Below are 25,638 nucleotides of genomic sequence, written 5' to 3'. Positions count from 1 at the left end.
TTCCTATCCTTGAATGCCCTTGATTCTCTCCGTGTTTGTTAACATCAACTCGTCATCCATGGCTGAGCTCCCATGCTACCTCCCCCACGAAGCCTACCCTTCTCCTTCCAACTAGAATGCCTTTCCTACCTGTTGCTCAAGAAGCACTTTTATCAAAGAATCCTGTCTGTTACCTTCATGACAAACACCGCTTTGTAATCCTCAGTCTGTCTACTTATCTTTCTATCTATCATCCATCCATCCATCTATCCATTGGTCATCTTTTGATTATCTGTTGATCTTTCATCATCATCATTTATCTCCAATCTGTCATCTGTTGCTCAGGTCTCTCTCTGCCCTAGTCTGTAAAGGAAGGCATCCTGTTTCTTCTTCTTATCACTGGATGCCCTACACCTATGAGAGAGCTTGGACTCAAGTATTTTTTGAATAAGTGAGTGAATAAATGTATAGATGTGTGTACCTTTCCTTCCATAACTCTCTTGTGAAGTGTTTCTATGCCAAACTTGATTATAAACCCATTGGGCCGCAAGGCTTAGAGCACGGACAGCATTGTCTTCGTGCCAGCATCCCTCCCGCACCTAGCGTCGGTGCAGCCCATAGACAGGCCCATCCATCTGTGCTTGTTCCCTTGAGTGGAAGGGGCCTCATGGCTCTTTCAGCCATCCCACTGCCATTTATTTGAATATTTCAAACAGTGCTTGAAAATGTATCTTTTTTCCCCCTTGTAGGAGCCTTGGTACCATGGCAACCAAATTGGTTTGACTTGGAAGTGTGTCTTAGGAGCTAAAGCCTTTTCCTTCTACCTGCTGCTATAAAAACCATGCACTGAGACACTTTCCAAAAATGGCTATTGTTTCCATCGGAGCAGATTTGAGTAGGTAGAACCCTTCACCCCGCACCCTCTGACGCGGCTTCCCACTGGTCCCTCCACCTCCACCTCTCACCCTGCTCCTGATGAGCTATTCTGAGGCCTGCAATCAGGATGTCAGAAAACCAACAGCGATCATTCCCTTGGTGCCGTCCTTGGCCTCGAACTCTGACATCCAGCCCCGTGGTGCCAGATGTGCTGAGAAGAGCAGCAGACAGAGCACAGCTGGCCATCAAGAGTTCTCTCCGTTCTTGGCCAGGGCACTCATCTTTCACATAGGTAATCACTTTGATGGCCTGTGTGCAAAATAAACTTTTCGGAGCCGTTCTCTGTGCCTAGTTTTCCATTTTCCAGCTGGGCATTTTATGGGAGTTGTCGTGCCAAGATGTTGGCAGCTTTGGTGCAAGACAAGCAAGGCTGGGAGCCAGGATAGAGAGAGAATCAAATAAAGCATCCAGAGGGACGAGGAGGAAATCTGGAACCCAGGTGAAGTCCAGGTTTAAGGCAACTTTGGAAAGGCAGGGGAGCAGACATCTGACCCTGGAAATGGAGGTAACTGCTAACGAGAGTAGTCGCTGGGGACAGGGTGCTTTGCCACATGCTGTCTCTACCATCCACATCCTCGGGAGATAGAGGCCCAAGAATACAGGTGCTGTGGGGCAGGGATTTTGTTCTGTTTCGTGTCCTCTTCCATCCTTGGCTCCAAAGATAGTTCCTGATGCACGGAAGGGTGGATGTTTGATCAATAAATATTTATTTTTTTATATTTAATCAATGAATACATGGATCTGGGATGGACAGTTATCTTTTATTTAATATTATTTTGTAGCTTATTTTAGCCCAAACAATCACACGTCTTATCTCGTGTGTGATCCTGTAGCAGCTCTTTCCGGGGCCGGGGGTGGTAGGTAAGGGTATACTAAGCAGTTTGATGAATGGGGGGACAGGCAGGGAGTTCAAAGGGCCAAGGCCTGGAGCTTTCTCCGCTGGAAATGGCCCTGCAGGGCCTCAGCCTGCAGTCCAGAGCTCCTTCTTCTCCTCGGGGTCGGCTGCCTCTCGGCAGACAAGACACTGGGGACATGGAGAGCTGGGTGCTGATATCTAGCAGAAGGATGCCTGTCTTTGTTCTGGGAAGCAGTCACTGATTCTCCCACTGGGGCAGCCCAGAGCCGGACTCACGGCAACTCCTGATGCCTCCGGCTGTGACTAGCAGTTCCCTGGGGTTCTAGATGGTTGCCAGCAAGCCTGTGGCCCGCAGTAACGGGGGGAACTCGTAGAGGGCTCGTGAGCTGAGCCAGCGTGATGGCTGGTTCTCTGCAGCCCTCCTGCACAGCAGTTTGTTGTTTGGGCATTTCTGCCAAGAAGCAGACACCCGGAAGGCTGCAGTCGAAGCAAACTCACTCTAGCAGGCTGGGTGTTGGCCTTCCCGAACCTGCTCTGCCCTGGACAGCTGACACTTGCTGACGCACGCTGTGTGCCAGAAGCTGTGTTCACAGCTCCACGTGAGTCGGTCCGTTCTGTCCTCATGACGATGCAGGGAAGGGTCCCATTGCTCTTCCTTTACAGCACGTTAACAGCTTGAAGGGCCTCCCCTACCTTTCAGTGTGTCTGCTGCTTCTCCCCTGACACTGACAGACCCAGGCTGTACCCCAGACGCACCCTTTCACTCTCTTCTCTTCATCACGTGGCCTGCACTCACCTCCCACCAGCAAGGCCCTCTGCTTTTTGTCTCTACTGAAGACTTAGAGCTCTGCTCAAGTTTCACCTCCTCGTTGGCCCTCCTGAATATGCCAGTCTTCTCCAAACCCTAAGAATTTTAGCTTAGCACCTTAGCCACCCATGCCTTAGTCACCGTCTCTGGGTTTACGTTGGCACCTTGCCTGGCTTTTATAGCCTCTGCAGGAGGGACACTGCCTTGGTCTGCTTGGGCTGTCATAACAAAGTGTCATGAACTTGATGACTTTAAAAATGGACATATATATATTTTTTTCCTCTTCCAGTTCTGGAGTCTAGAAGTTGAGATCAGGATGCCAGCATGGTTGGTTCCTAGTGAGAGCCCTCTTCCTGGCTTGCAGACAGCCATCTTCTGGCTGTGTCCTCTCATGACAGGCAGGGGACGGGGCGACAAGGGGAAAAGAGAGAGAGTCCTTGATTCTCTGCTCTGGGGGCACAGATCCCATCATGAGAGCCCTATCCTCCCAACCCCACCAAAGTCCTGCAACCTAAGACCATCGCACGGGGGTCAGGGCTTCAACATGGGTTGGGGGGAACAGAACTGTCAATAGAAGACCTTACCTCATACTTCTCAGGTGTCTGTGTGCCATTCTCCTACTCTCGAATTGGCTGAATGCCCCACACACGTGCAGTTTCCCCGGGATGGTGGATTCACGCAGATCAGGTGGGTCCTCTCCTTCCTCTCTCTCGTCTTTCGAATTCACCAATCGGCATCTGCAGGTGGCTGGTTGACAGAGTCCTGTTCCTCCACTTCTGCCCTGGGAACACATTGCCATGTGGTGTTCTTAGATCCCTGCTTGTTTCACTTTCTACAGTCTCGGTGGAAATGCCAAAGAAGGTCCAGACCATGGGACGTGTTTATTCCCGGCTCGCCTACCGGATGACAGACTTTCAGCAAGTGATTTAATCTCTTTGCAACTTATTTCCGTGTCTGTAAAATGGACTTAATATGTATTTCGTAAGGTTGTTGTGAGAGCCAGCTGAAATAAAGCAAAGGGTCTGGTGTACAAAATGACCTTTTTTAAAAAAAAAAAAAAAAAGGAAAAATAACAGTCAGTGATACACCGTGGAGCAGAGTCTCCATATGTGTTTCTGGGCATTTGTCAGATACAGATGCAACAGCTGCTCCGTGTTGTATTTTGTTTTGTCCAGAATAAATTTCCAGGAGCCGACTTGCTTTTTATATTCTCACATGTTTTATGTTACACAGAATCTTAGTAAAAGGCATCATAATGCTTAGTTCTGCTGCAGACCCACTACAATTAAATTTCATGCCCTTGAGTAGGTCCAAAATGATGAAATGGAGGGCTGTCAGAAGCAGTGAACGAACGTGGGTGAGAAAAAGGCAGGGCCCTGTCTCATTTGTCTCTTGGCTTCGTGAAGGTGTGGTTGGCTTCGGGACTGGCACAGAGACCGAGAGAGGGGGCTGTGTTCTCTAGGACGGCACAGCCCAGCCCTGTGAGCTGTGGGGGCATTACCTTCTGCAGCGGGCCCTCACTCCCGGAGCAGAGGACGTCCTGAGGTGCCCTAATGGCTTCATTCATAAGCAGCTTAAATGGTTTGTGGGGCTGAAAACAACATATCCTTTAAAAATAGCCACAAGTTCTGACATTACAACCTTTAAAATACAATCTACATCTCAGGGGGATTGAGCAAACAGCAAGGGATTGGGTCCTGCATGGTGTCTGTTTCTGACTCCCAGTACCAAGGGATTAAGGCTTGACACAGGCCTTTTGCCAACAGCTGCCAATATTTATGGTATTTTGTAAAAGTACGCGGCAGATAGAAAAGTTAATACCGTTTTTTAAATATGTGGAGGTAGGAAAAGACAGAGACCAGACACTATAAAGGATAATTAAAATTTATATATAATTAAAGAAAAAAATCTCATTTTAAATTGACGGTTCACACAAACCTCCTCACAATGCCTTGAATCAGAGATTCTGTCAGAAAACAAAATTGGCTGGTTTAATTCGTTATCTTTACATTTTCTCTGTTAAATCTCCAGTGAAGCTGCTGATCAGTAGTGAAATGTTGAAAAGATAGGTAGCAAGAGCAGAAAAGATAAGTAACAACAACAACAACCAAAGAAATTAAAAGTGGAGAGAAAATTTGAATAATTCTGAATAATTGAGTTATCAGCTGTGGCCACTTGACCAGCAGAAATGTATCTAGATCTAAGCTCATCACCCACTTAGCCACTCGCTTCCATAGCATCTCCCTCTCCCCATATTTATATATATCATATATATCCTATATATGTAATATCACACACACAGAGCCACATCCCATCCTTTGTGAGTCATGGTCAATGCCATCTGTCTTCGTTGCTTAGAGCAGCCCCTAATAAAGAGAAGTGGAAAACATCCATATGTAATGGCATCAAGGAAGATTTCTCAACACACCAGATCAAACATGCCTCTTTGAGATGGTTTAAAGTTGTATCTGGTGGCCTGAATTGAATCTCATTGGGATTAAAAAAAAAAATCAACAGCAAATCCGTGCTCTGAATGGTAATGAAATTATAATGGTGTAATTGAGAGCAAGTGAAGTATATTGCACTAAAGAGTCAATGAAGAGAAATGTGATTGTGATAGCATGTGTTTGGGGGCATTTTGGAAGTCTCCCAGAGCCCTCCAGAACATTCAGCAGCTGCAGTCTGCTGTTCCATGGCCAAGACCTGAGGTGGGCTTTACCCAACCTAAATCAAAGCTTGCAACTTGGTGTTAACTTGTTTCTAAACAAAAAAACAAACAAACAAACAAAAAAAATTACTGCTGTTTATTTTTAAAAACTATCTCAAATATTTATTATAATTATCACATTATTGAAAGTACAGCTATCTTTTTGTTCAAGGAAGAAATATTTGATTAAATATGTGTCAAAAGCAAATAGTGCCTCTTGGAGAGGATCCAGCCTTTGGAATCAGGTTTTTGATTTAGGTTTTTCACTTATTGGCTCTATGAATATGGATAAGTCACAAAATTTCTGTTTCCTCATCTGTAAAATGTGGATAATACCTACTTTTAAGGGGTCATTCTGCTTTTAAATGAGATGATGTACATGCTCTGGACTGAATATAAGGGTTTGCTTGAATTCAGATGTTCGTACTTTCAATGTTGATTAGGAGGTGCAGCCTTTGGGAGGTGATTAGGTCGGAAGGGTGGGGGCGATCACCAATGGGATTGGTGCTCTTATAAAAGAGATCCCAGTGCACTTCTGCTTTCCTCCCACCCTGTGAAGTTCGATCGAGAAGTCTGTGAATCAGGCAGTGGGCTCTCACCAGACACCAAATCTGTCAGCACCTTGACCTTGGACTTCCCAGCCTCGAGAACTGTTAAGAAATAGATTTCTCCTGTTTATTAGCCACCTAGTTGATGGCATTCAGTTGTAGCATCCCAAAGAAAGACAGCAAACAAAGCATTTAGAACCCTGCTAGACCTCCAAAGCACCCAAGAAAAGGGCAATTGTTATTGCAGTTGTTCAGGCTACGAAGTCCTCCATGGTCTGCGGATGGAAGAGAGGTTGATCTCTTGGCTGGCAAAATAGTGAGATGGAGAGCCTAGGAGGAAGGAAGCTCTCAAAGAACCTTAAAACTCAAAAATGGAGGAAAATTCAGCCAGATAACATGCAGGAGAGAAAGAAGGGAGAGGGGCCGAGGTTCGGGGAAGCCAGATAGAGAAATTTCAGGGCTGGAGACTTGAACATGCGAGTTGTGTGAAGAACCACTCTTTAAATCCGCTGCATCGAGACTGACCATGATAGAGAGCCCTGCATGTGTGTTGGGGTGAGAGAACAAGCTGATGCCAGACAAACATGATTTTTCACTGAGATACAATCTTCATAACATGAAAAGTACAGAGCTTTGGTGTATAGTTTGATGAATTTTGATAATTGATGTAACAACCATTCCAATTAGGATCTAAAACATTAATGTCAACCCAGAAATTCATTTTTTTGTTACTTTTTGGGAAGCTTTTGCCTCCCCACTCCAGAGAAAACAACTTTCTAATTTCTAGCACCAGAGTTTTACCAGATCCTGTATTTTATACAAATGAAATCCTACCATATGTCCTTTCACGTGTCTGGTTCCTTTGGCACAATCTAATGGTTTTAAGATCACCTGTGGCATGGGATAGGTCAGTAGTTTGTTGCTTTTAATTGCTGAGTGGTAATCGTTGTGTGATTACCTCCCAATTTGCTCATTCTCCTCTGATGGACCTTTGGGTTTCCGTTTTGGGGCTGTCAAGAATATGTCCACTACGGACATTTGTGACTAAGTCTTTTTGTGCGCATGTATTTCATTTCTCATGGGATAACCCTTCACAGGTGTCCCAAATGGAGGCAAAGGGGCAGGTCTCATATCCCTAGTCATTGGATAACGGTTGCCTCTAGGGACAGAATGTAACTGTGAGGCAGATCTTTCTCACTGAGGGAGACATTTGGGGAGAGCCAGAGCTGTGGGGCTGAGGGGAATGAAGGTCTTGGTCTGACGCAGGGAACCTGGGTGGTAAACCACAGCATTCGCTAGCCCTAGCTAATAAATTCTCTCCTACTCCAATGTCCTGTTGTCTCCTAGCAGTTTTGTGGTTCTTTTATATTTATGTCTATGATTCACCTCAGATTTATTTTTGTATATAGAGTGAGTTAGGACTTGAAGTTCTGTTTTTTTTTTTTTTTTCTTTTTTACCATATAAGCAGTTCTAGCAGCATTTGTTGAAAAGACTTTCCTTCCCCTATTGAATGTCTTGGTGCCTTTGTTGAAAATCAATTGACCACGTATGTGTGGGTCTATTTTTGGACTCTCTATTCTGTTTCATTGATCTATTTATCCTTACATGAGGCAGTGTTTTGAAAGAAATCTGGCAGAAACAGCATTACCCTTTCGGATCAAGAAGGTAATTTGGTAGCCTGGGGAGGCAGGGAAGGGAACATTTGAACGTGCAGGTTCGTTTAGGCAGATGTAGATAATAAGGGCCCCAGTGACTAAAACCTGAAGTAAATTGCAAGGTATGTGCTCAGAACTGGCCAGGCTACACCACAGTTCAAAACCAACGAAGTTTATTTCTTCCTCATGTCACCACCTGGTGTGAGGTGAGTGGCGCTTCTACGAAGCTTCTCTCTAAACAGTCATGGGGACACCTGAGCTCCTTCTGTCTTAACCACTATGCTGTCTGGAACTTACACCTTCCAAGGCTCCATGGATGGAGAAGAGGAAATTGGAAGGACTACACAAGACACTTAAGTATGTAGCCTGGATGCACTCACATCAGGGCCACACCTTGTCATGTGACCCAACCTAACAGCAAGGAATGCTGGGAAATGTAGTGTTTGGTCAACATAGACCTTGTTTCTGCCACAGGTGAGCCTGGGTGGTGATGTGGGACCAGGGTCAAGGTAGAGTCTGATAACTGTCGCTGTGGGAGGCTTTATAGCAGTTGGTAAATGCATGCTGTCTAGCTAAATTCCCCTAGATTCAAGCCCATCCCTGACCCTGACCACATGAATGACCTTGAGCAGGTCCCATACATTCATTACCTGACACCTAGGGTTCTTTATCTGTGAAATATGAAGGACAGGATACTCAAGGGGTTGCCATGAGAATTTGAAGAATAAGCATATAGGTAACAGAGTGTATAGTATGGATATAGCTTATTGTAGTGCTTGTCATAGAATACACATTTAGTAAATTGTGGCTGTTCTCATGGACATTCATAGGGGCCTGTAGGTATTCCTTGGAAGGACTTAGATTCGGGGCACCCAGTCTAGCTCAGCTTCTTCCTGCTGTATTCAGTACTCTGTTCCACAGATCCTGGGAACTCTTGGAAGGGCCAGAACATCAGCACTGAAATAGCTCTGTGCACCATCAGCCCATCTCCAACACACTGATTTATATTATAAGTGTTGTTTCCTGGGAGAAATGTCAACTAGTAAGAGGCCATACACAGAATTTTTAAAGGATTTCTAGTCTCAGACATATTGGATTGTAGGTATTTTCAGCCTTTCTCTTCCTCTTTGACAGAGCTAATGTGGTTGGTGATCACTGGGTTGTGGGGACAGCTGAGGAAACCCATTGTGTAAATGGGAAGCAAATGAGAGAAGACCTAGTGTTTCCTAATAGAATAAACTAGAAAGGTGTGTAACCAAGTGTTTGGCCTGTCAGAGGTTAGTACTAGAAAAGAAAGTAGATTGAAAATATTTTCTTATTACATTTAGTCCAAGTGAAAGTCTTATCCTGGTGACTATAAAGGTTCCCTTTTTCTTCTAACCGACTGAATAAAAGTACCCCCGAGTGTCCATCTCTCCACACCCATATAAGAAGATGGAGATGGTCAAAGACTGCCCATTCTGGTAGTCTTCTGGTCAGGAAAAGAATGAGAACAAGCATTTCTACTGCTCGTTGGTAATCACATAAAGCTGAAATTCCTGCCCATGTCCTTCTAAAACACTGTGGTTTCCAAGAATTTGAAAGATAGCTTATATAATATTCTGAAACAAAAATGGAGGTGGCACTGGACTGTTGATGCCCACTCGTGTGTCTATTCCTTACTACAGTCTAGAAGGAATAGCATTGAAGGGCCATGCTGTGGTATTGGTCTGAATGGACACTAAAATTGGGTTTGATTTTTTTTTTTAAAGAACAGACTTTTATATTTATTTGTTTAGCAAAGTCCACTTGACTTTGACTTGAACTTTCCCACTGTCCTAGCCTTCATCACTCTTCAGTTTATTCACCTAATGGAATTTATAAGTCAAGAAGACTGAGACTAAGATGGGGGGGGGGTCATTGAATTCTGTTCCAATTTCCACATTGGTGACTTTTGCCCCCAAAGACCTTACATAAGGTGCTCCCAGCACCCCAGGCTTGGCGGGAGGACTGGCCTGAGAGTGTGCTCTTGGAGGCAAGAGGTAGAACTTGAGCTGGGGTTACTTAAATGAGTATCACTTGCTCCAGGGGAATCCTCACACCGTTCTATTTTTTAAGGCTCTTCTGGCAAAGAACATTTATCTTTGAGTGACTTCTAAAGTTCTTTTAGCCACGGGAAGGCTGAACTGGAGAAGGCTGAGTAATTAACTATGAGGGTGATAAGCACTCTAGCATTTTCGAGGGAGAGGTCTAAAAATAGAAATGTTGTATGTACTATCAGAATGCTGGGGAGAAAACTCATGTTACCTGCACTTCATTCATCTTACATGGTGGGCCAACCACACTTGTATGCATTGTCAAGCTATACTCCACATAGTGGTTCACAGCTGGTATGGGTTGAATGGTATTCTGGCAAACACAACATTCCTTTGGACAAAGTACATGTACACTTAAGCCCAGTCTTACAGAGATCCCAAATCACCTTGAGCCTAAATCTCTCTCCAGTTCTACTGACCTTTGCACCATGCCAATGAGAACTTTATAGCCAGCTACTTACTAGAGATGGTATTTTAGGAAGAAGTGGCTTATTTGTGGTTTATCAAATCTGTGCTATTCCCTATGATTTGGAATCTTAGGGTTTATGTTTGAGCCTCATCACCTTGCAAGGATCAGTTATCTCCTAAACCGTTTCCAGCCTCAAGCTTTCTTCAGCCTTCAGTTGATCAGACCAATCTTCCTACACCTCGTCAACCTTGAAAGTGTTCCCTGTAGACAGATCAACAAAGGTTCCCTACTGTCCAGATGGAGGCCACCTTCCTCAGCTCACTATGCTGTGGCTCCAACATTTCCAAACTTTTCCTATGAATCATAAAATATTGGACAGCAAAGTAATCCAAGAAATACCCAAAGTCCCTGTGTTATGGATATAGGAGGCAGGTGTGCAGGAGGAAAGTGATTTCCTCAGTGTTACACAGGCACTTAGCACCCTTAGTGCCCCTGGAATAGAAGCTCCACGAAGTCAGATTTTTGTTTTGTTTACTGCTCTGTCACCGGTGCCTAGAACAGCCAGAGATTCAATAAATATCGATTGGGTTAATTTATGAAGGAGCCAGGCCTAGACCACCTGTCGCCAAAATCTCAGCCCAGCCCTCTTTCCCCCCCTGCCCATTCCTCGCCAAACCTTAGCTACCCCAGCCTAATAGTCCTCCAGATGTTAACTGAGCATGTTTTTTTACTCTGATGCCCTTTCAGTGTCCTTCCTCCAAGGCTCAATGCGATCCTCCTAGTCCTCAAAATCATTCTTGACAGCCTCTTGTTCAGTTGGCCTTCTGGCATGTCTGCAGTGTTCATAGCTCACTTGACCTGGGCTGCTGTGTATTGATGTTTGTCTTCCATGAGCACACTCTACTGCTCGCCCACTTTAGCACTTTCTGTCCTGCAGGAGCTCTGTTGGTTGGTGGCGAGCGTGACCGTGCCATGGCCTGTCCTCCTTGATTTTCACTCAAGCCCTTAGAGGCCTTCTCTCTTTTTTTCACATCTCTATTAATTTCCCTTTGTTATAGGTCTGGCTTCATCCATCTCCTGTCTGGAGTGCTGGGGCTGTGGTAGGTGTAACAATTATTTCCAGAATGTTTGGAGCACAACATAGCACAGGAATCAACATGAGTTCAGAAGGGGAAGGAGGGGCAGCATAATTAGAATAAAATTTGAGTACCTTTGAAAGATTGGTGGAAGTTGGCCAGGCAAAGAAGAGCAGGGAGGATGTTGCAGGCAGATTAACGTAGCAGGATCGTGTTTCTTTGGAAACTGCAAGTTGCTTGGTATGGCCAGAAGGAAGAGGAAGTATGGGGAAGTGGAGGAGATGAAGCAAAGTATGGCGGCAGCAGCCCGTTGCTAAGGGTCTTGTCTGCTCAAGTGTTTGAACTTGCTTTTGCGCTCATTGCAGTTTTGAGAGTAAAAGACTAAAATACGACATAAATCTTATGGAAAGGTACTAATTAAATGAATTATGGTTTAAATTTTCAACTGAATACCATGAGAAAGAATAGAGTAGTATGTTTACAGGATCTAACCTTCAACATAAGTTAAAAAATGTAAAATTAAACATCTCAGTGTATATATATATATATATGCACACACATAGAAAAATCTTATGATACATAGACTATTAATAGTAGGAAGTCTCAGGGTCTAGGATGAGTAAAAAACTGACACTTCATTGTATATCTTTTGGTAATGTTTAAAAATTTCTACTTGCATCTGTATTACCTCGACTTAAAAAATCTTAATGAGAACATGAGCAGATCTTTATTTTTTTTACTTGTTTTAAAAAGATTTTATTTATTTGGCAGAGAGTGCACAAGCAGGGGGTGTGTTAAGTAGAGGGAGAAGCAGGCTCCCCAATAAGCAAGGATCCCAGTATAGGGCTCACTCCCAGGACCCTGGGATCATGACCTGAGCTGAAGGCAGCTGCTTAACTAACTGAGACACGCAGATGCCCATGAGCAGATCTTTAAGCCTAGAAGCACTTGCACCCTCAACCCCAAGGTTTTCAGTAAGGAGGTGATATCACATAGCAAAAAATATCATAGGACCAGGACCATAGTGGGAAAAGGACATGGAAGAATGACCCTATGGAGGTAGGGAGATCAAGTGTGGTTTGTTAAATATTGCAGGAATCTCAGGGAGAAGTGACAGGGATGCAGGAATGGGGTCAGATCAAGTGAGATGGAAAAGTGAAATGAGCGTGTCAGAGACTCTAGGACATGGATATGAAGAGCAGGGAGGAGGAGCCAGGCTGCCAGAAGTGTACTATAGGAACGGTTATCTGGTGTTAACTGTCACTAACGGGGAGATTTAGCAAGAGGATCCCCCGCCCCCCAATGAATGCATTTCAAGATTGGTCACAGTTGGGATAGATCCCATTCTAGGTACCTCTGTTAGGCAGCTAGTGTCCTTTGACCAGGAGGACTGCTGGTCCTTGCTGGTGTCTTCTAAAGATTTCCCACTGGAATTTACACCCAATCACTTGGGTTAACAGGCAGCATTTTCCTGGAGTCTACCGTGTCTAAGTCTTGCCTTTCAAAATATATGGATCTACGTAAGCCTCTAGATACGTAACCACATAGCAGAAAAACCAAAGCCACTTTTGCACTGTGACCCTGTTTGATGGAGAAGCTCCACGTCCTAGGTCTTAAGTCTGGGTCTCCCTTGACAATCTTGCCCTTGTAAGTGTGTGAGGTACAATTTTTAGACCCAAACTAAAGAATGATGGCTTGGCTGCTTACATTCCTTTTTTACGCCTTCAGAGAGCCCACCAACCCAGATCACTTGCCTTCCTAGACACTTGAAAGGATAAAGGGAGGGAAAGGGCCATCAGTATACTAAATAATGCAGGCCATGGGTATCAGGAGGGGTTTTGCCTGAAATATGTGAATAATTTCTTTGATCATCTGATTGTAATTCAGTTTTGTGGACACAAATTAAGAACTTTGCATTTGTCATTTTCACTAATGATTTTCTGGGGGTTGGCTGGGGGTAGTGTGCGTTTAAATTTCCAGTAAGCATTTAAAGGATAAGGGGAACTACGGAAGGAATAGTAAAATGTGACTGCAATACATTAGCCTTGATGGTTTTTCTTCTCCATCCTTAGATGGTCCCCACAGGCATAGAAAGGAGAAAGCAACATTGTTTCCTGGGAAATCTGTATAAAACTAGTTGCTCAGCTATCCCTTTATTTCCCTTCCTTTTTATCTGTATTAAAGGTTGTTTATTTTCTGAATCTGTATAACACTTGCCATTTTACTCACAGAAGTGGGATACTACATGATTAGTTAATAAGCATTTATTGATTACTTCTGGGCCTCTTGGCAGACTTGACTTCGAGCCAGGTGCCGCTATCCCTTTGTGTTCAATGGTAGTATTTTGTTTGTTTCCTTGTAGAAGATGGAGGGTTATATTCCCTTTGCTAACAGTTGTGACAATGGAAACATTCTTAATCCCTGTAAATGCCACCATACTTAAGCTTGGCTGATTATTTTTAGGTGAATATTGAACATTAGGATCCAAGTCATTTTGTTCTGTAGCTGCCCTACTACTACTTTTACGTGTTCAGTGAGGAGATCTTGAAGGTAAAAAAATGCCAACCTTTCCTCCTACATCCAAAAACAAAAGGAATAACTTGCCTTTAGATCAGGAATTGTCAAGAAATGTGATGATGGGGCACCTGAGTGACTCAGTTGGTTAAGCATCCAGCTCTTGGTTTTGGCTCAGGTCATGATCTCAGGGGTTGTGAGATTGAGCCCCGCATTGGGCTCCATGCTGGGAGTGGAGCCTGCTTATGATTCTTTCCCTCTCCCACACCCCTCCCCATCTCTTAAAAAAAAAAAAAAAAAAGTGACACCAAATGACTCCATGTTTTCTCATCTCTATGATTATCTACTTTTGTAAAACAAATCATTTTCTCCAGGAAAAGAGAATTTATGGATTTAAGACTAAAATCCTTAGAAGATTCTTTTTACCTTCTATGTTAATTTTTCTAATTGATAGCATTTCATTTTATTCATACAGACTGAAACTCCTTTGCTATACCAGCCCCTCACCCCATTTTGGTGCTCTGTATCTTTCTAGAAGAAGGTATGAATGAAGAATCTGAACACTTACATTTTGAGCAGTTATTGCAACTTCTTGGACTTTCTTTCCTTGATGGCTCCCTTATCTCATAATTAGAATCATTTCCAACTACAGAACACCTTGTAAAGTGTCAGGAACCCCATTCTCTTGGAGAGAAAGGTTTCTATGAATGCATGATACTAATATGTCACCTGCCAAATTGATAATATTGTCATGCCATGGTCCAACTAGGGTCCTACCAGCATGGGCTGAGATGCTAATTACTGGAAAGGCGATGGGCTGGGTGGGATCCCTGTGCTTCTGCTGCAGTTCCCGTGTTTGTTTTTCAAATGCTCATAACCATTTTAAAAAGTACAGCTCAATATAATTAGGCATATTCCCGGAGTTGTGCAACCATATCCAGAAAGTTATCATCAGGCACAACTGAAACTCTCTGCCCATTAAACAACAATCCTCCTTTCCTCCACCCCTCAGCCTCTGGGAGCCAACATTCTACTTTGTTTCTATGAATTTGACTTTTCTACTTACCTTATATAGTAGAATCCTACAGTGTATGTCTTTGGGACTGGCTTATTTCACTTGTGTATTGCATTAAGATTCATTAATGTTGTAGCATGTGTCAGAATTTTCCTTTAAGACTGAATAATCTATTGTCTATATATATCTCATATATATACACATAATATATATACAATAAATACAATACACATATACAATATATACAATACACACACCATATTTTGTTTATCCATTCATCCAGTGATGGACACTTGGGTTTCTTCTACCTTTTGTCTATTGTGCTGTGAACATGCAAGTACAGACAACTCTTCCAGACCCTGCTTGTGGTTCTTTGGGGGTACATATTCAGAAGTGGAATAGTCGGACCATAAGATAAGTCTTGTTTTTGAGGACTCATAAGCCATTTTTCATGGCAGCTGCACCATTTTACATTCCCGCCAATAATTCACAAGCATTTCAGTGTCTCCATATTTTTGCCAATATTTGTCATTTTCTATTTGTCTGTTGGTAGTAACCATCCTGAAAGATACGCAGTGACTGAGCTTTTTATTGCTTAATTCTTACATGGGTAAGCAAGAATAGCCAGATACTTGAAGAAAGTCTGGGGGAAAAAATGAAGAGACAGGGGGAAATGTCCATACCAAAAAATAAAAAATAAAAAAATAAATAAAAATCAGGAATAAGTCAAAGAACAAGAGAGCAGGTGTGTTTTTTTGTTTGTTTTTAATTATTCTCAGAACCATGTCAATGGATACCGTATCCTTAAAAAAAGATGCTCCAGAAACAAAACAACAAAACATTTAAAATGACTTGAATTAAGGGAAAAATACTGAAAGCATTAAAGATCATGTTAAGGTGATTTCTTACGAAGCTGAATAAACCAATACAGTGATGGAAAATAGGAGAGAAAGATAAGTCCTTAAGGATAAGTCCAGGAGAATTAGAACAGAGAAAAGAGGAGAAAATGATCAAATATTTTAAGAAAATTTCCTAAAATTGGGGGCCTGAATAAAAGGAGTCACCAGATGTCCAGCACAAATGAATAAAACATGATCTGTGGAGAAAATCCATGGTTTCTGAGAATTCTGAATACCTGAAACAGGGAAGTTTTTATGGGCCTCTTAAGGAAGAAAACAACAAACAGAGCAGGCCACCCACAACGGAACAGGGATCCTAGCAACAAGGGATGTAGTGCTTTGAGTAAAATCTCAAGGTTTTGAGTACAAATTATTTTCAATTTAGATTTCTCTGCTCAGAAAAACTATCGGGCAAGTATAAATGTAGAATGCAGATCTTTTCAGATATGTTCTAAGAGGAAGGAAAATGTAGAGTCTTGGAAATAATTTCAACCCAAGAGTGTACTACAGAAGACTTCCAGGACTACCGCTAGGCTGTACTGACTGGTAGCAATTAGTCATTAGTGGAGCAGGAGAAAATACTGCTTTAGGAAGGAGGTATCCGAGTAGGGACGGTTCAGGGAAAGAAATTCCACAGACACGTCACTCCTTTAGATTCTTTAGACAATAAGAGAATGTGACCCAGGAAAACACTGCAAGAGAGAAAACAACTAGAAAAATAGCCATACAGAACAGAAATGTAATCACACTGTATCATTTGGCTGTAAGAGTGAGCAGTATTTATGGAGGCAGCATTACCTACATACTATTTATTGGTTTTAACTTTTAGAATTAAATGATAGAGGAAGCATAGAGGACAGTCCAGACAGTCCTGGGTACAGAAGCTCATGTAAAAGGTCTGAGCAGAAGTTCAGAATCAGAAGTTGGGGAGAAGTGACGGGGAGGATAAAGGGACTATTCCTCCTCTCAGAGTAGGAAATTAAGCAAGTATTATCTCTAGTAGATGGACAGGAAATGGAGAGACAAGTAAGGTATCTATTTAGAGAAAAGAATCAAGGCTCTAAAATACTTGGGGCGCCTGGGAGGCTCAGTTGGGAAGATCTGCCTTCAGCTCAGGTCATGATCGCAGGGTTCTGGGATCAAGTCCCACATCGGGCTCCCTGCTCTTCTTGTCCCTCTCTTGCTCTCCCTCCCTCTGCCTGTCAACACCCCTCCCCACCCCCGGCCTTTTGCTCGCTCTCAAATAGGTGAATAAAATATTTTTAAAAATCTAAATAGACAATATCCAAAATAAAATGAGAACAATATGTATTATTTAGTGAAATGGAGATAATTAGTGGAAAAATTTAAAACAAGAACATTTAAATAAAAGTGGGCGGTACTGGGGAATAAAAATAGCTGGGATATGGTAGGACGGGGGCTGTAACATTTCGTTGTAATTGCTTCACTATTTGATTTTAAACAATGTGCATAGACCATGTTTAAAACTAATAATTCTTAGGGGTGCCTGGGTGGCTCAGTTTAAGCATCTGCCTTCGGCTTAGGTAATGATCTCAGGGTCCTGGGATGGAACCCCACATTGGGCTCTCTGCTCAGCAGGGAGTCACTACTTCCTCTGTCCCTCCTCCTGCTTATGCTCCCTTGTTCATTCTCCCTGTCTCTCAAATAAGGAAATAAAATCTTTAAAAAATAAAAAAGCTATCCTAGAATAGCAAATAATTGAATAAAATAATGACATCTATAAAGAAACATGGAAAATACTTGTCATTTTTTGGAAACCCATTAAAATAGATATGCAATATGATTATAATTTCATAAAATATACAGTCTAGAAGGTGATATGCAGGTAAAATAGGTGTTTTGTGTGAAACTGAATGATTCTCTGTAAAATTTTATTTAGTGTATTTACATTGCTTTTTCAAGGATATGGTTTGGTATTTATAGGTTATTATTTTATGCAGCTGTTTTACCTTTCAGGAATATTTATGAAAATGTAATGTGACAGTGAATTGTAAGAGAAAACAGCATCCTATAAATATGCTGCCGTGGCACTGAGAAAGGTCACTTTGGCTATAAAAGAGTTACAATGAAGCGGGCCCTTTATTTAGGGTTTGCTGATCAGTTTCCAATTTCTCTCATTTCAGATATGTAAATTGCTGAAAACACAGTTTGCTTGTGGTAAATGGATTTTATGTCACTGGATGAATTGGCTTTTTTGCTGGAAATTTGTACTTTTATTCCAAGCAGGAGCTCACTGTTAGGAGACCAAAGATGTAATCTCGGTTTCTAATGTGCTTTTCCAAAGAAAACCATCATTAAATATAGCCTCTTTGTATTGTCTGTTGGACTCTCAGAAAAGAAGTTTTTTGGTGGATTTGTTTTCTGGCTGGGCCAGGACTGGCTTCAGTACCTGCATAATTGGGGGGTGCCTTAGGTTTATCTGAGCTGCTCAACACTGATTTCTCTAACCATTCAAGGGACCAAGGTTCTGCAGAAGAGAATTCCCATAAAACTCCCTACTAAGTTGCTTATCTTTATCTGTTGATCTTATGATCGTGAAAATAAAATTTAGTCTGTTCATCTTCACAACTTCTCATTTCCGAGGGGGGGGGGCTGGTAGGTATTGAGAAAAGAATGAAATAACAGACCTTCAGACTTCTTTAGAAGAATCGACTTGCAAGCCTGGCCCATGGATGGCATTTGGAATTTGGACTTATCCCATTCTCTGAGAGATAAGGGTGGTCCTAAGTTGTTTGCCTAGACAGTATGATTGTACCGATCACATGCTTGCTTCTGGGAATGTAGAATAGTGGTAGACACTAGAAGAGGGTGCCTGTGTGACCTACCCCTGTAAAACCCTTGGGTCCTGAATCCCTGTTGGGGTCCCTGGGAAGCAAAGTTACTCGTTACATTGTTCGTTGTTGGACAAAGGAGCATGCTTGTGTGTATCCCCTCAGAAGAGGGAGAGGGTGAGGAAGCCTGGCATTGATTTTTCTGCCTGCATCTTTTTCCTTTATGATCCAACTGTGTATTTTTACTATCTGGCTAGATTAAATCCTGGACCAGAGTACAACTGTATGTTTTACTCAGAGTCCCACACATCCTTCTAGTGAGTCTCCCAGTATTAGCGGCGAGGGTTTGGGGAGGGTTTGGGACCCACGAAACAGTAGGAAATAGATTAATCATGCCCCTTTTCTCTCAACCCTCCTTAACCACCTGTGTCTCTTCCCCACCACAAGATGAAAAATTTCTGAGCAGTTCTCACACAGAGCTCTTCTAAGAAAGTTCTAGACGTGAACTGTTCTGAACCAATTACACCTCCACCGAGAGTTCACTTCTTGTGTAGCCAACTACTTTGACTTACGAATAGTGTGGAGATTTCCTATTTATAGGTGCAGTTTAAAAGTAACCAAATTTTTGGGATGCCTGTGTAGCTCAGTTAGGTGAACATCTACCTTCGGCTCAGGTCATGATCCCAGGGTCCTGGGATCGAATCCTGCCTCCCACTCCTTGCTCAGGGGAGAGCCTGTTTTTCTCTCTGCCGGCTTGCGTGTGTGTGCACACACCCTTTCTGACAAAATCTTAGAAGAAAAAAAAAAAATAACCAAATTTCTGAGGGCTGTACCAAGCAGGTAGAATTTATCATTTGTTAGAGGAGTTAGGTAATAGTGTGTGGAGTTAAAAGAAAAACTTTTAACTCCCAAGTGAAATTAAATGGTCCTTTCCATTCCTTGGGGTCCTTGGTCCATTTGGTGGAGTTACAAGGGGTTGGAAGAGGATACGAAGCCTCTGGATTGTGCTGCAGCCACATCTGTTTTCTCTCCGCAGTGCTATTTCTTTAAACCTCAAGGCTTTTTATAAGTGTCCTGGCCTCTGCCTGGGACACTGTTCCACCCACTCCTTGCCTTGCTTCGCTCCTACCCACACTCTAGCCTTGGGCTAAAAGCTGCTTCCTAAGGGAGCTCTTCTCACAGACATAGATAGGTCTCATTCTATGCTCTGGCTGTGTTCTGTACTTTGTCTTCATAGCTTCCCTCAATTAAAATCTAGCTTGTTTGGTGTCTGTCTCCTCTGTTAGACAGTAAATTTAATGAGAAAAGGATGGTGTCTTCCCTGTTAATTGTTGCAGCTCTAGAACCTAGCTTGGGGCCAGGCTCAAACCAAAAGCAAAGCCAAAACCACCTTCCTATTGAATAAAGGAATGAAGACACTCCATCCGGTTGCAATAGGGAACATTTTTGGTCTCACTGCATGTGTCATTGTCTTAGGGTGGACTGACCCATGAGCCTATCTTGAGATAAGGTTGGAGTGCAAGTCCTTTCTTTGGAAGTGTCGGTAGCATGGAGGGGAAACCAGAGATGTCAAGGAAGTTAATCCAGGAAGAGCGAACAGCTGGTTGCCCCTGTGGGCGCCTGGGACTCCATCCTGCTTAGGGCCTTGGGTAGGACTCAGGAGTTGTTCTGAGAGGTGAGGAATTGGATATTTATTCACTAAATTCCCTTGTCTTGTTTGAAGGCTACTTCCTGACTCTTCCAGTTTTTCTACTTAAGGTCCTAGGGGGGTCCTGTGGCTAGAGGAGCTTCTTAGGCAAAGAGTAGAAAATGTTTGCTGTAGCAAGACCTCAGCTTCTATTGGAACGTTGTTGCGAGGTTATGAGTGGGCCACCAGCAGCGTCTGCTATTATCAGAAACCCCACTGGATGAACGGGAAGCAATGAGAATTTATACTCAAGTCATATGTTGCAAATAAGAGGAAAAAAAATAAATGCACGTTTATGCAGCTCTTCTTACTCAAGTATGTTTTAGTACTGTGCAAGAGCCGTGAATTTCATGGTACATAGCTGTGGTAGTAGGAGAACTCCTGATGCCTGGAGCTGGAAACTGGAAACAGGTTTCTGGAAGGGCCCTGGGTGAGTGGCTGGTACCACCTCTCACCTCTGTCACCGGGAGTCAGCTCCTTCGAGAGGGGGATGTTGACGCAATTTGTCTTGGAGTGTGTGGTTTTGTCATTGCTTAGGTGTTTTCAAGACGCGATTCTGCTAGCTGGATATTAACAGGTGGACTGTAATAGCCAACTTGACTTAAACAAGGAACTGAAACACTCTAGAAATGAAAGAAAACTGGAATATTGCATAATCATTACTTGTTTTCAGCAGTGTAACATGGCAAGAACTTTTTCTATACCCACTGACCTGGTGTGGGTAGTTTTATTTCCGTGGCAACATTGTTCTAAAGACCACGGGAACCATGATGAAAGCCTGTGTAACACACGTCCAAATGGCAGCATTCTTAAACCCATCTTTGGGAAGAAGGAAGCACATATTAAAACACAGAGTCAATAGGAGAGCTTTGTTGCTTATAGGGAGGGAAGTGGTTACATATGCTGGGAACATAGTAAGGCGCCTATTCAAACCCACTGAGGGACAGGATGAGATATTGAACAACAGAGTGACTGGTCGGTAGGACTCAGAATTAGGAATTCCCCATTACGTAATTTAGGTATCATACATTTTCAGTTTGGTCCTTCTCAGGACCTCTGTTGGACACTGGTGCAGGATGATAAGCTTGAATTCCAAACCAGGCAAACTCCCACTCTTGGATCCTTAGACCTCACACCACATGGCTTTTCCTGTTGTGTTTCCTGATCTGTCCCAGGGCAGGAGAACAAGCAGCTACAGGGCCAGGACTGTGTGCCAGACATAACACTGCGTGTTCAGTGTAGTATCTCCCAGATGACCGTGGTTGCAATGTCCTTTTCAGAAGGGGAAACTGAGACCCAAAGAAACAAAGCAGTTTCCCCAAGATCAGCCAGCTACCAAATGGCAGGGGCAGACTCTAATCTGGTTCCATAAGCTGTGCCTTTGTGCTCCTTCCTATGGCACAGGTTACCCCTCCACTTGCCTGTGACTTGGGAAACTAAGTGAAGTGTTTTTATCCTCATTTTCCACATAGGGGAATATGAAAGGCCACACATTTAATACCGCACATCAGCATCTCCTTCCCAGAGCAGAGTCGACATTAGTGTGAGCATGGCGGCCGCCCTACCGACGGGCCAAGATGGTGGGCAAGGACGAAGGAATTATAGGATGCACAGATGTTTCACTGCGGTCAACATTGCTTAAGATTTTTCCACAGAGCCCAGAAAAGACATGGGGGAATCAGCATGTCAGACCATGTGGGTATCTGGGTCCGGTGGTCAGAGAAAGAAGAAAACCTTTTATTTTACCTTCCAATTTGTCACGCAGTTTAGGAGGCCCAGATTACAAATCTTTTGTTTTTAGGCCTGGGGGCCTGGTGGGGAATGGGAGATACCTTGGTTTTTTTCCATCGTGTTGAGTCACATGTTGTCACTTTGGCTGCTGAGCTGATTTTCTCCGTAGTGTCTCTTTGGGGTGTTATCCTGTGAAGTGAATGTGATTTCAGTGGAAGAATTCTTTTCTTCATTGCATGAGATCCTTGGCGGACGCCACAAACTAATTTGATTCTGAAATGATGCTGTATAGAAAAGCTCATCTTTGAATCTCTGGGGCTTCCACCGAACAAAGATGTGCCGATTCTGGGATGTTGTTGTTGTTGTTTTTGTTTTGTTTTGTTTTGCAAGTCAAGCTAATTTCCAAATATTGTAGCCCCCAGTTAGGGCAATAACAAGAGGGCGGGAAATTGATTTTGAAAGCCAATTCTGAAAGATTCATGGAAACAAATTTCGAATTTGAAAGGGAGGGAGAGCCAGACTGGTGTATAATAAGCCACTAGTCATGCGGAATTTTTAAAAATTCTGTTGTCTGGGTCTCAGAAGGTCTGGTAAAATTGTCTGGTACAGGGTGTACTTTGGCACTGAGATTTTGCAAGCTCCCCAGAGTTTGAGAACCACTGGACTAGAAAATGTGTGTGCTCCAAGGACTGTGGTATCAAGGTACTTTTTAGAGGAAAGAAACAAGAAATTTTGCTCAAATGCATAAGGCAGCTGGCTTGTAAATTCTGATTGAGAAACTAGCTTTTACCTTCATAGTGGTGCCCACATCAAGGTGTGATCTTTCCTACCACTGAGGCTCGAGGATCAGGCTGGAGTGGATATCTCAAGCAGTGGAGGGATTACGGGAAGGAAGTTCTGCAGAGATATTTTTACTTTCTTCTTTCTCAGGTATAGGTTTGTGATAGTTTCTTTAAAAGAGAATCTTAAAAATGGAAGCCATCCATGGCGCTTTTATCTCCAACAACACTGTATAATGCAATGCACTGGGTAGTTCGACTGTGGCCATTTCTGAATGTCGGGCCAGGCTCTTGGTGACTTACAGGCAAACCCAGAGAGATGGGCAGAACATTTGAGCTGGCGCTAGAATCCAGGCCAGGCTCGGTGGCTGACGGGCTGCCAGTGACATAGGCAAGAGCTCTGCTAAATCCTTCCTCTGAGCTGGAGCCTGTGTTGGTCAGAGATCCTAGAAATCCAATCTGGCAACTCTGGGCAGTGCCCAGCGTGGACATGGTTCACTCCAAGGGTCCTGCCTGCTGCATCTCCTCTGGTTAGCTGGGTGGTTTATTTTGGGGGCCCGCTGGCCTTGAAATTGAGTTCTTAACTGTCCCACTGGGCCTGAGGGAATGAAATAGATCTCTGTCTCCTTGTGTTGTCCTACAGGGATGCAAACACTGAGAATGTGTGACTTTCCATGGACCCGGAGGGGATGCAGGGGTGGTTTAAAGTGCTCTCCAAGTCCTTTGTGGACCCACTTGAGTAATTCTGAAAACTGGACTTACTCTGGCCTAGAGCAACACACATCCCTCAGTGCCCGGCACGGGCCCTTTTTGGGATTGCCCTCAGTCAGATTAAAAGTCAGAAAAGAGTCAGCCAGATGGCTGGGGAGTAGAGCATGCTCAGCTCCTTCTGTTTCTGTGGCTGGCACCTTGAGTGGCTGCTCCATGGGGGACAGGCGTGCTTTTCACCTCTGGGACCTTCCTCTGCCTTCTGTAAACCTGAGAGCCATTTCACCTGTCCTTCAGTGAAGGGGTGGGACTTGATCACAAGCTCTGCAACTCAACCCCTCAACTCTTTTTCCTCGAGGTTAGAGGTCATGCAGCCAGGATGACACAGGAGGGACAAAGGCCAGTGTAAGAGATACTGGGTGTGCTGGGAACCATAGTAAACTGGAGAACAGGTGCCCCACTTGTGGGGAACCCCTGCTACTCTGCTCCAAACCGTTGTTGTTGAAAGGCACTCAACATCAAAGCATTTCAAGAGAGACTGTAAATACAGAATATTATATGAAGTCTTGTGATTTGATATTTGTTGACCACAAACTCAGATTCTTAAAACACTGAGACAGATGTAAATTTTGGTGTGTCGCATAGGGTCTGGGCTGCCATTTCTGATCTGTCAGAAGTCACTTCTCTCAATACCTTTGGCTATCTCTAGTCCCCAACCCCCACCTCTGCCCCTCCTTGCCCCCCAGTTCCATACATGAGCATGTATGTGGGATCTAGCCGCAATATGGGGGCACAGTGTTATCAGTGAGATCACAGATGACCTGATCTAGAGTCCTAGGGAGGTTTTTGCCTTTCACCAATAGATAACTCACCCTGCAGGAAATAAGTTAAAAGCCACCTTCCTCCTTTAGTCCCCTTTTATAGACTCTGAAACCCAGAAGAGTAATGCTTATGTGGCCCAAAACACAAACCAACCTCTTTATTTCCTTGGTCAAGAAACTAAGCCTGATATATTTTATTAATACTACTATAATAGGGTGAGGAATAATAGGGCAAGAAAAATTGGAGCTTCTCTGTCCAGGGAAGGGAACATAATACATTTGACTTTTGTGATATATAAAGAGCCTGCCTGGCATATCAAATATGGTATCTATATAATTATTCCAGTTCATTCTCTAGTATCCCTTCAAGATAAAATATTCAACTTAAGGCTTTTAAAAGAATGAGCCTCTAAAAGATAAGATTGAAATAACTTTAAGTAGCAAAGAAATTGAATCAGTAATCAAAAAATTTCAACAAGTAAATTTCAAGACCAGATGGTTTCACAAGTAAAGTCTACCAAACCTTTAAAGAAGAGTTAATACCTTTTCTCAAACCATTCCCCCTCCCAAAAAAAGAGGAAGGGAAGCTTCCAAATTCATTCTACGAAGCCCACATTACCCTGATACCAAGACCAGATAAAGATACTACAAGAGAAACAGAACTACAGGTCAGTATCTCTGATGAACATAAATGTAAAAAATCCTCAAAATTATTAGCAGACTGAATCCAATAATACATTAAAATCATTCACCATGATCCGGTACATTTATTCCACAGAGGCAAGGGTGGTTCAGTACTGGCAAATCAGTCAACGTGATACTTCACATCAATAAGAGAAAGGAAAAGAACCGTATGATCATTTCAATAGAAGCAGAGAAAACAATTGACAAAGTATAATATCCATTCATCAAAAAAAAAAAAAAACTTTCAACAAAGTAGGTTTAGAAGAACATACCTCAAATTTGAGACAAATACAGTGTGCACAGAAACTATTGAGGAATTACCTTTTAAAAGTCTTTAGAGATGTATAGATCATCTAATAGTGACCAAAGCAAAGTTGATAGTTTTTTTTCTATTAGAAACTGTTATTCATGCACAGTGTGGATATCAAGTATACTACTGTACTTTGGTGTAATGGCAGAGAGAGGAACTTGTAATTCTGTTACAGCTTTACTCTCAAGAACTTAAGTTGTGTGGGCACCTCGGTGGCTCATTGAGGCATCTGCCTTTGGCTCAGGTCATGATCCCAGGGTTCTGGGATGGAGACCCACATCAGACTCCACAGGGAGTCTGCTTCTTCCTCTCCTAGGAGCCCTAGGAAGCTGCAGGAACTACAGAGTATTGTGGGGCAGGGACCACAGGCTGAAAGTGTGGGGGATGGTACAGGCTTGACTTGCACGCCTCAGTCCAAGGACAGTGAGACCCAGCCTTGAGAGGGGGTTCATTCACACACGATGGTATGGGTATCTCTGGTGGCCTGTGTCCATGGGGACTGTCACCTGCCCACAGCATGCAGAATAGACCTCTCAGGTGGAGCTGACCTCACTCAGTTCTCTAGGTAGAAGGTTGAGGTTCCCCAACGGCAGCATTCGGTATAAATCCAGAATCATGAGACCTCATGGTATAGAGCCCCGACTTAAA

At 43.2% G+C, this 25,638-nt stretch overlaps 1 protein-coding gene across 1 annotated transcript in view; it reads left to right on the top strand.

The window, feature by feature from the left end:
• The window catches only part of RYR3 (ryanodine receptor 3), a 511,070-nt gene that overhangs the window by 57,297 nt on the left and 428,135 nt on the right, over window positions 1-25,638 (top strand). The window lies entirely within an intron of this gene.

Source organism: Mustela erminea, chromosome 5 (assembly GCF_009829155.1).
Source record: "Mustela erminea isolate mMusErm1 chromosome 5, mMusErm1.Pri, whole genome shotgun sequence".
NCBI lineage: Eukaryota > Metazoa > Chordata > Mammalia > Carnivora > Mustelidae > Mustela > Mustela erminea.
This window is presented reverse-complemented; position numbering and strand designations above follow the sequence as displayed.